The 11,923-nt window shown below is 34.8% G+C and overlaps 1 pseudogene; it reads right to left on the bottom strand.

Annotated features, from left to right (window-relative positions):
• Positions 1-1,474: 1,474 nt before the first annotated feature.
• LOC117021155 (elongin-C-like) lies at positions 1,475-10,949 on the bottom strand (annotated as a pseudogene).
• Between the last annotated feature and the right edge of the window lie 974 nt (positions 10,950-11,923).

Genomic DNA, 11,923 nt, shown 5'->3' with positions numbered 1-11,923 from the left:
TTATTATCTATTTACATAAATATCTAGCAATCACTTGGAATACATTTTGTCTATGATATAATGTGGAGACAATTTTTCTCTGTGTGGAAAATAAGTTATACCTGCATCATTTACAAAGAGACTATTCTTTTTCCATTGCTATGCAGGGGCATCTTTATTAAAAATATTCATTATATTTTTCATTAATATTCATTAAAATATATTCTCTATATACAGGGATATGTTTCTGTGCTCTCTATTTTCTTTTATGGTCTCTTGTCTTTCACTGTATCGTTACCACACCATCCTAATTGCTATAGCTTTATAATAATTGTTGATATCCAATAGAGAAACTTCTTTCATTTTTTTCCTTTTTAAATTTAGTTTATCTTGGTTATTTTTTCCTTTTGCATTACCAAATACAAATTTAATAATACTTTTAGAATTAGCTTGTCAAGTTACACACACACACACAAAACTGTTGGAAGATTGAAATTGCATTGGATCTATAGATCACTTTGGGGAGAACTGACATCTTTATATAATATTGACTCTTCAATCCATGATGAATGATATCCTACAGGCATTTAGATTTTTAAAATTTCTCAATATTATTTTATAGTTTTCTGCTGAGAGATTTTGTATTCTCTTATATTTATTTGTAGGTATTTGAGATGTTTTGGTGTTATTATAAATGGTATTTTTAAATAATTTATTTTTTTATGTCTCTAGTGTATACAAATTCAATTGATTTTTCTATTTTAACCTTTATCCAGGAACTTTGTTTCTCTTTTTTTTCCCCAAAAATTTATTATGGAAATTTTCAAACATACGAAACATAGAATTGTGTAATAAACCTCCATGTGCCCATTGCACAGCTGCAATTTTATTTCTTCTCTTTAATGATTATTTATGAACTTACTTTTCCTGCTGCCTAGGATAGTCAGAAAAATATTGGAAAGAAATGATAATAGCTTTTTACAATGTTTGTGAACCTAAGTATGCCTTTATATTTTCATCAAATGACACTTAGGAAGGAGAAATTCTTATGTATTCGAGTGTCATAGAGATCAATGTTTTAAGTTAAACATGTTTATATTAAATATTTGCATAACTTGAACAATGCTAGTCATAACTATAATAAATTCACAACAGGTTTAAAAGACACTAAAGGCATGTTGGTATGTTGTTCCCATGTTAAGATGTAGTTGCACATTTAAACTTAATTCTCAGCATTTACTTTATGGTTACTTAAGTCTCATTCAAAAGATAAGGTATAATAAATTACCTATAAATTGAAATACTTATTTTTTAGTTTTTGAAAATGTCTTTAACTCGTTTATGTAGGAAACAGATTTAAACTCTGTCAGTAATCTGGTTTTCAATAAATTTTATAGTTCTTAACCACATACAAGCAATAGAAAATATGAAAGAATATTTGACTATGAGAATTGAATGCTAAAAAAAATTAGCAGGTTATTAGGTTGTATTTTATTTAGCAATCTAGGAAGTTCACAGCCATCAGCATTTCCAATGTAATTTCAGGTACAACTGGGGATTTGGCATTCTCAATGGAGCTGTTAGCATAGCAAACCTTGTGGATGAAATAAGTACATTTAACAGCACATGTGCAGGGATCCTTCTAAAATCTACTTCAATGGCTTCATTTTCCACATCTGAACTGGGTCACTCAACATGGCTCTTATTTCTGATGTTAGGGCATATTCCTTTTTTAATAATAAATTTATGACTGTCAGAAGATATCAACTTGATAACATGACATCACAGTCTTCACAATCTCCCTAGGATTATTTCCTCTCCTTCTACTATGTTCTTACAAAATTTTATTTCATTGCCTCGGAAATTCAAGAATTTCTTGTCAGCCTCTGCAGCTGGGTGCCTGAGCTCTACCACATCCCCTGTACAGGACCATTCCCTCTCCTTTACCATGTGTTTTAAATATTATTTTAATGTGTATGTTTAAATATATAGTATTTAAGTATGTATTTTAAGTATGTATATATATTTCAGTATAACCTATGTTATTGCTCTGTATTTAGAGTGGAATTGATGCATCAAAGTGTACACGTTGCTTGTTTCGTGCTGACCAGAAGTCAGATGTGAGGTCACTATAGCAGCAAGGTGAAGGACAAAAGAGGAGGTGAGCAAGAATGGAGACAAAGCCACTGTGTGAATCTTGAGACCTGTATTGGTGCTGTGGAAGTTGACAAGGGAGGAATGATCTTCTAAATCAGCAGGCAGGCTAAGCTAGAGATCTCTGAATCTGCTTTCTGACTGTGAATTCTGGGGACCAGTGTGAGGAAAGGCTGCAGAGCAGATATCAATTAAACCAAAGATGTTGATGAATCTTACTCTTACTGATATAGGGACGCTTTTCCTAATGAAGGAGAAATTCCTGAGAGACCACGGTTAGAACCTAGATATGCTATGGCAAGATGGAGACAAGATGGAAGGAGATAAAAGGTCAGACTGAAATACACACTGAGCTGTCAGTTGTCCTATGGAAAGGACTATCATTGTGTACTTAAAAGATGAACAGTAACGAGTTTATAGTTCCTTAGAAGAAAAAAAATGAGATGGGGGCGGAGGAGGCAGAGGAAAGAAAAGAGAGAGAGAGAGAGAGAGAGAGAGAGAGAGAGAGATTAAATCAGGGAGTCAAAAGTGACTATTTCTGTTATTCCAAATTCTTCACAAAGCTGAAAGGAGTTAAGGATGCATGGCTTAGCCCTGTGAACGTTATCCAGAGTGTTGCTCACTCATAATATTTAAGAGTCTAGAAAATGGAGGAATAATGACAATGATGTAAGAAGACCCTTGTGCTTTATTTTCAAAAGAAATAACAGAATTCTTCTTCCATCAAGTTTGATTCTATGTTTAATATATAGCAGCTAGCTGGATATATATCCCCTTATAATTTAAATAAACCAGAGTTGAGAGACCAACAAGGCATGATCTTATACTCCCTATGTACAAGGAGCTTTTCCTTCCTTCTTTCCTTCCTTCCTTCACTCAGCAAATATGTGTTAAGAGCTTATTAAGTGTCAGAAAGTAGCCTAGGCCCCGAAAGTACATCAGTTAGCTAAACTCAAATTTAATTTGTAGTAAATAAGAGTAATAAAGTGAGCAAATAGAAAAAGTGTGTGTACTTTCTAAAGTCTTCCTGTAGGGGTGGAAGAATAAGAACCAGGACCAAGTCTTTTAATCACCAGTTTTCTGGCTCTTCCTTCAACTAATTCAGTTTTGAAACAAAATATATTGAACATATATATTTACATGTGACTGCTAGGATTTGGGGGATACAAAAATAAAGTAGGATTCCAGCCATTAAGGAACAGATTTGAAGCCAGACAGATAAACAATTACAAACAATTGGTGTGTTCATGGCTCTGATACAGCTGAATGCAGGGAGCACATAATATATAGAAAGGCTTTCTAGAGAGGACCCAGAGCGCTGGCTCTGGAGGAGTTGGGAATGAGCCAGCATTACTGGTGAGGGAGTCGTGTCCAGGCTGGGGAGGAGAATGTATGACGATCTCAATACTGAGAACAGTGCCATCATCTTGTTACCACCTGCCTATCTCTTATTCCCATCTTCAGGCCTTTCTGAAATTCAGTTCTCTCCTTTCTGGGCACACTATAGGTTTTTTTCCTTCACCAGACTCTCTTGTCTAATGGAAGGCAGAGCAATGATCAACTTTGGGTGTGGGTTGTCTATTGACTGGGCAGAAGCAAGAGGGAGCCTTCTTGGGTGCTGGAATGTTCTAGATTTTTATCTGGGTGTTGGTTGCAAAGATGTATACATACTATATGCATGCTAGATCTCAATGAAGCAAGAAAAATCTCCCAGCACAAACAATCTTACTCATGTCAGTCCTATGATATTACCTTTATTTGATACAATTTAACACTTGGTGCCAGATGTACTGTTTTTGGTTTGTTTTTTATTCTCTGTTCATTTCCTGTATAATAATTTTTTCAGATACCATATTTTAAATGCCATTCGAGACCTTGATTTTATTTTAGGCTTATGCTTGTCCTGTTGGGAGTCCCCACTGTCTTAGATTGGAATACACAAACCCACACAGTGTGCAATTCATCTTATAGTATTTGAGAAAAAAAGCTTCTTTTGCATGCAACTGTGGCGACTGTGGTGAAAGTGTTTTTGTTTCTCTGTTTGAGGGCATTAGGAAGAGGAGAATTCTCTTATAGTGTCTAGGAGAGTGAGTTGTGCACACTCAATAAATACTGCTGAGAGGGAAAGATTCTGAAAATGTTTTTTTTTTTTTTTTTATGAACTTCTTAGAAAAGAGAGGAAAGACCTAAACAGTATACGTAAGGGATCTTGTTTTATTCCTATCCCTTAAACAGATTAAAACGGGAAGAAATGCAAAAATCTTGAAGGTTGATTGAGGAATAAAACACCCACAGAACAAATTTGACTTATTCAAGTTTATGACTCTCCAAATAGTTTTAAGTAGATTTGCTGGAGCTTAGATATATATGTGACTGCCAGAAAGGTAACTTTTAAAGAAAATGTTCTTTGCATTTTCTCAGGTCAAAAACTGAGTCTGTAGCCTAGCTTTTGCTCTTATAAAATATCAGGTAAAAAAAGCAAATAAAAAGACATTTGTGTAGTGATTGTAGAACAACTTCAATAAGAGATCTAATCTCAGGTAAAGCAACTCACAGGTCAGCTGAACTTTCATGTGAGGATAAAGAGAACTAAGCCTGGATTCTTTTCATGTTGCTTAGGCTGGGTGATATTGGAGACTAGCCAAGGCAAAACTCATTGAGTACTTTCCAAACGCTTTAACAAAATGTATTATAAATAAACTTGCTGAGTTACTAGATTTTAAGTGTTCCCAATACTAGAAAAAAATGACAATTATGTGATGCAATGGAAGTGTTAGTGAATGCTACAATGGCAATCATATTGCAACATAAATGTATCAAATAAATATGTTGTGCACCTTCAACTTACACAATATTACATGTCAAATATAACTCAGTATAAAAAACCAAACCAAAACAGAAAATAAGAGCCCTTCTAGAACTCTTCTTCTTGATGACCTCTCTGTACCCAGTGCTCAATTCTTCCCGCTAGGGCTGCCGGTGGGCAGTTCCCACAATGCTCCCGGGTCCAGCCCGCCTTGGGCTGGGCTCCTGTCCTTTAGGAATGCTCAGTCACTTTGTCTATCTTTAGTCCCTTTCCTTGGGATTCTGACCTCTGTCATCCAAAGGTTACTTGTTGATCCCAGATTCAAACTGTGCAGATATGTTTATTGATGCAATCTTGCTAATGGGCGAAGTTATTATAATACCACACGGCCCTCGTTTACTTTCATTAATCAAATGTACATTAAAATACCTTATTGTAGAAAACTGAGAAAACACAGAAATGTGCTTTTTTACTGTCAAAAATAATCTATGTTAAATTATGCTAAAACAGATGGGTTGGGTATGATTCTTATTATGTGACTGGCAAACTAGGTGTGACGCCTTTGACTCCAAATAAATATTAAGCTGATTAAGTGGAGTGTTGGGTAACTGTAAATCAAATAATAATATGGGCAGCAAAGGAACTCTTACTAGTCAGAACCATGATTTTTCTTCTGAGTTTGTAATGATTGCTGGAGAAATCTTGGGGATAAAAAGGTATGACATTTTCTTTTCTTTTTTAATCAAAATTTATTGCGGTAACAATGGTCAACAAAACTACATAGGTTTCAAGTGTACAATTCTATAACACATCATCTATATATTGCATTATGTTTTCACCACCCAGAGTCAGTTCTCCTTCCACCACCATATATTTGATCCCCTTTACCCTTTCTACCACCTCCCCTCTCCCTTTACCCTCTGGTAACCACTGAACTGTTGTCTGTATCTGCAAGTTTTTGTTTCTTTATTTGTTTGTCTTGTTCCTTTGTTGTCTTCAGTTTTATATCCCACATATGAGTGAAGTCATATGGTTCTTGACTTTTTCTGTCTGACTTATTTCACTTAGCATAATGATCTCAAGATCCATCCATGTTGTCGCAAACAGCACTGTTTCATCTTTTCTTATAGCAAAGTAGTATTCCATTGTGATATATACCACATCTTCTTTATCCAATCATCTATTGAAGGCCACCTTTGGTGTTTCCATGTCTTGGCCACTGTAAATAAATAAAGCTGCAGTGAACATCATAGTACATATATCTTTACAGATAAATATTTTCAGATTTTTTGGGTAGATTCCCAGAGGAGAAATTGCTCATATGGTAATTCTTTTCTTAATGTTTTCCATAGTGGCTGTATCAATTTACATTCCCACCAACATGTATGAAGGTTCCTTTTTCTCCACAGTCTCTCTAACACTTGTTTGTTTGTTGATGATAGACATTCTAACAGGTGTGAGGTGATATCTTATTGAGGTTTTCATTTGTATTTTCCTAACAGCTAGTGAAGTTGAGTATTTTTTCATATATGTGTTGGGCGTTTGTATGTCTTCTTGGGAGAAGTTTCTGTTCATGTCCTTTGCCCATTTTTTAATTGGATTGTTTGTCTTTTTGTTGTTGAGTTGCATGAGTTCCTTATATATTTTGGTTATTAGCCCCTTATCAGAGGCATTGTTTGCAAATGTCTTCTCTCATTTGATTGGTTGCCTCTTTGTTTTGTTGATGGTTTCTTTTGCTGTACAGAAGCTTTTTAGTTTGACATAATCCCATTCATTTATTTTAAGCTTTTACTTCCCATGCCTTTGAGGTCAAATTCATAAAATCCTCTTTGAACCTAAGGTCCACAAGTTTAGCACTTATGCTTTCTTCTATGCAGTTTATTGTTTCAGGTCTTATGTTATGTTTAGGTCTTTGATCCATTTTGAGTTAATTTTGGTACATGGTGACAGATAGCAGTCTAGTTTCATTCTTTTGCATGTGGCTTTCCAATTTTCCCAGCACCATTTATTGAAGAGGGCTGTCTTTTCTCCATTGCATGTTTTTGGCTTCTTTGTCGAAAATTTTCTGTCCATACTTATGTGAATTTTTTCTGGGTTCTCAATTCTTCCATTGGTCTGTGTGTCTGTTTTTCTGCCAATACCATGCTGTTTTGATTATTGTTGCTCTGTAGTATAAGCTGAAGTCAGGGAGTGTGATACCTCCAGCATTATTCTTTTTTCTTAGGATTGTTTTGGCTACTTGGGGTCTTTGTGGTTCAAACAAATCTGATAATTTTTTGTTCTATTTCTTTAAAAAATGCCATTGGGATTTTGATGTGGATTGCATTAAATCTGTATATTGCTTTGGGTAATATGGCCATTATAACTATGTTGATTCTTCCAATCCATGAACACGGAATGTCTTTCCATTTCTTTGTGTCTTCTTCAATTTCTTTTAAAAATGACTTATAGTTTTCAATGTATAGTTCTTTCACATCCTTGGTTAAATTTATTCCTAGATAGTTCATGCAATTGCAAAAAGAATTGTTTTTTATTTCTTTTTCTGAGATTTTGTTGTTAGTATATAGAAATGCAATGGATTTTTGTACATTGATTTTGTAGCTAGCAGCTTTACTGTATTCATTTATTGTTTCTAATAGTTTTTTGGTGGAGTCTTTAGGATTTTCTATACATAACGTCATGTCATCTGTAAAAAGTGACAATTTTACTTCTTCATTCCCAATTCGGATGCCTTTTATTTCTTTTTCTTGCCTGATTGCTCCGTTAGGACTTCTAATACTATGGGAAAAGCAGAGGTGATAGGGGACAGCCCTGTTGTGTCCTGAACGTAGAGCAAAGGGCTTCAGTTTTTCACCATTAATTATGATATTAGCTGAGGGTTTGTCATATATGGCCTTTATTATGTGAAGGTATTTTCCTTCTATACCCATTTTATTAAGTGTTTTAATCATAAATGGATGTTGTAGTTTGTCAAATGCCTTTTCTGCATCTGTTGATAGAATCATATGATTTTTATCTTTTATTTTGTTTACGTGGTGTATGTGTATCACATTTATTGATATCTCCGGTGAATACAGATGCAAAAATCCTAAACAAAATTCTAGCAAATTTAATACAACAATGCATTAAAAAGATCATACATCATGATCAAGTGGGGTTCATCCCAGGGGCACAAGGATGGTTCAACTTATGCTAATCTATCAAGGTGTGACATTTTCATATTTGAAAGAGAGAGAATCATGCTTAAATTATAAATATTAAAAAATAAATTAATTAAAAATTAACTGGTTTGATTAGTCTTATTTATAGATAAATTAAAAGATTAAATAAATTATTTATAATTAGATTTTTTCCATGTAAGTTTTCTAATGTTAGTAAAATGGATCAGAGAGTGCTAAGTGGATTAGTAAAAGGCTTTAATCGTATTTTTATGTTTTCATTTTGCAAGAAAATATATATTAACCTATATTTCAAACATGAAATTGTTACACATATGAAACTGTGGGGATCAATGGAAAGGAAAACGTATTCTTTAACATGCAGAAGACTGGTGACTGGTCTTCTGGTTAAGGATAATACCGAGAGAATCAACAGATCAAGGGGCCTGGAAAGGGGGCTGTTGGAAAAATTAAAATGAGGAGAAGAAATTACTTTAGAAAGCTGTCTGGAAAAGTAACAAAGATAATTATAGAATGTTATTTTCAGAATCAATATTAACACAGAACTCAGATACCAAAAAATAATCACTCAGGAGAAAGAAGATAAGGGGATTTGATTAATGAATTTGGACTAGATTTCAGGAAGAAATGGTTTGACCTTGAAACAGGACATGTACATTGATTTATCCACTCAATGCTAACATCTGCTATATCTTACTACTATATTAAGGAAGATACTCTATGGTCAACTCTGATGAATGCAAGGGAAAGGTGGCCTGGTACAGAAATGTTCAGTGTTTTGTGGGTTTTTCGAGGGAAAACTAAAAATGGACAGGTCCTGATTACAATTTTATAATGAATTAAAGTTTTATAATGAATTAAAATTATGACTCTCTGCAACCCCACTACACAGATACGAAAATTACGCTACAAAAGGGCATGTGGTCTGGACCTTAGATTGCACCGCTTAGCTGCCATTAACCTCAATATAGACGTTCATCTCGACTCGTTAACCTCTAACCCATGATGAACATGCTTCAGGTAAAAAGAAATAAGGATTATATTGTAATATGACAAATTACCCTGTTGAATATTTAAATGTTTACTAGTAGGACATAGGTCGTGGTGATTCACACGCAGTAGTTAGACATTAAGCTGCTATACTGTAGCCTATTAACTACAAAATGAGTTTGACAATAGATTAATTTTTAACATTTGTAATTAACAACGAATGAGCAAGATAAAGCTGAAAAATGAAGAGCCACACTGAGTCTTAATAGTGAGCAATTTGGAATAGTAATTCACCGTTTTTTTCTTTGCCGTGTATGAAAATGAAAATGATCCAGCATAGTAAAACGTGTTGTACTTTTTATATTTTCATATCAAAATTGAAATGCCCACATTTATATGATTGTCCAGTTCTGCTGTATGTTAAATGGAAAATTTATAGTAAATACTTTAAAAAGCTATGTTATCATGTAATAGATTTAATGGATGAACAATTGTGGAATGATAGAATTCTATTAGCAACTTTAAAGTGAAGACTGTCTGAGAAACACATTCTCATTTATGAAGTAGGCTTGCCAGATGTCCATGGATTTTTTTTTATTAGTCGTTGGTTCTTGCTTTAGCCCAAGTCTTAATATTAGAGATCAGATGCAGATTTTATTAACACCACACACACATCACACTTCATTAAAGTTAGAACAAGTAACGCTTAGCCAAAATAACCATGGTTTCCATTAGTAGAAATTTGAATGGTTGACATCCAGGTTGTATCCACATAATAAGTTTTAAATAGACAGTTAGTATTAAATTAAATTATTCTTTAAATTAAGAATAACAAAGAAAACATGATTTAAATAGGTAATTTTCAATTCTTCCTTGCTTTGAATAAATCTTACTTTTGAAAAGGTTGATAAAAAGAACTTGTCACCAATTAAAATTGTTCCTTAACCGTTTAATAAGTTAAGATTTATAGTTGTTCTCATAATAAAAATTTTGATTTTTTGGGGAGGTACAAGTAGGTGGTTTCAAAAATAAGACCTGTGGCTTCATCTTTTGTTTCCATTCTTTGTTATGATCTACTTTTGTCAATCTGATCATTGCCTGACTCATGGTACAGTTTTTGTAACTTTTTTTACTAGTATTCTTTGATGTATCTGTACAACTTGTTTGGGTATATAGCTTATTGAAAGTATTATTCCGCCTTCCCTCTTTCCCTCCCTCCCTTTCTCCAACTTTTTGAACATGTTCCTCACTCTCATGTCCATTTTCTTTTAAGTAAGTGATGTCCCCTTAGCCTTATCTAATCAGGTTTTTAAGAAATATTACTCAGCATGGGAATGCCCTTTTAACAGCAGGGTAACCTAAAGTACTTTCCAACCGAAGAGTCCTAAGGTTTTGATGACTTGTCTTTTTTCCCTTTCTCTGAATTGACTGAATCTGGTGCAGTAACAGCTCCCTCCCAGGGATGACGTGAGGTGATGGATCCCAATCCTGGCTCTGCCAGTGGGTTGTTGTACAGTCACGTACTCTGGTCCCCAGCTTTTCCCTTTTTCTCTCTGCTTCTCCCTCTTTCTCTCTCCCTTTTCCTTATTTCTTAGCTTTTTTTTTTTTTTTTTTTGCTAAAAAAAATTGTTTGTAATGCCTTATAAAATGAAAAAAACTGCCCTAGCAACTTTGATTTTAATATTGTCCCTCTCCCTTCTGAGAACCAATGCTTAAATAATCAGTTTAGACAAAGAACTTAGGTAACACTGGATCCTCACCGTGTCAGGTGTGTTAGTGGTGAGAGGTGTGGTATAAGTGGGGACAGCAGTGCCCCGAGAGAGTGGCAATCCCGCAGGCATGGTGCTTGGCAGATGGAGATGTCTGCAATGCCAGGGCAGGGCATGTTGCAAAGATGAAACGGTGTGTCTGGAAGCCAGCAGGTACCAGGTGGTGGGTCACCACACTTGACAGTGAGCCAGTTGGAGACACCCTGAAATATGTGGAGATGAGGGGTAGGCTGAGGTCTGAGCTACTGGAGGGAAAAAGCAGTGATATCTGGGTTGGGACAAACTGAGTATACTTGCTACACGTGTGATTCCTAAAGAAACTCAGGCTCACAAAAGCAGCATACGATAGCATGACCATGCCTCAATATTTTAGTTCCCAAACCAATTTCTGTTCAGTCTAGTCTTAAGAAGATGGACTAATTGGAAAAGACATTGTCATTTTGACAAGGAAAAGGAGGAATTGTGAAGTATGAAGGAAAAAGGCCCCAGAATTAAGAAAGGAATTAAGGTTAGTAAAAGCAAGAGAAGCTGGTTTTCACATTACTACATATATTTCAACTTAGCAAAAAAGACAGTTATCCACATATATGTATTCATAGGATGCAGAAACAGAGGACAAAATAACCATGAGACTGACACTGGAAATTAAAGAGGAGGAAATAGAATAGTTAATTCTTACACTCAGCCTAGTGTTTTCCTAAGCCAAAAAATGATAGTGGATTATATAAGCAAAGGTAGAATAAAATTACTGTAAAATTATGCTAACTTTTAGCAGTCTCCTTTAAGTGCATACTTACCGTTGTCAAGTCACGTGAACATTAATTTTTTGCTTCGTGAGCTGCCCATAGATTGGGCAATCTTCGTTGCACTGAAAGCTTGTGTTTCTCATGCACTGGTGCATGCGAATAGGGTCGTCTTTTTTCTAAATTATTCATCTGCTTGCCTGTGCAATTTCCATGAGCAAATATGGGTATTTGCACACGCAAATGAAAATGCATGAAATAATATGTGCTTGGTATTAGTGGGCCCAGCCAGGGTTGGCTTTT

Source organism: Rhinolophus ferrumequinum, chromosome 4, assembly GCF_004115265.2.
Source record: "Rhinolophus ferrumequinum isolate MPI-CBG mRhiFer1 chromosome 4, mRhiFer1_v1.p, whole genome shotgun sequence".
Lineage (NCBI taxonomy): Eukaryota > Metazoa > Chordata > Mammalia > Chiroptera > Rhinolophidae > Rhinolophus > Rhinolophus ferrumequinum.
The sequence above is the reverse complement of the archived record's forward strand: the minus strand, read 5'-3'. Positions and strand labels throughout refer to the sequence as shown.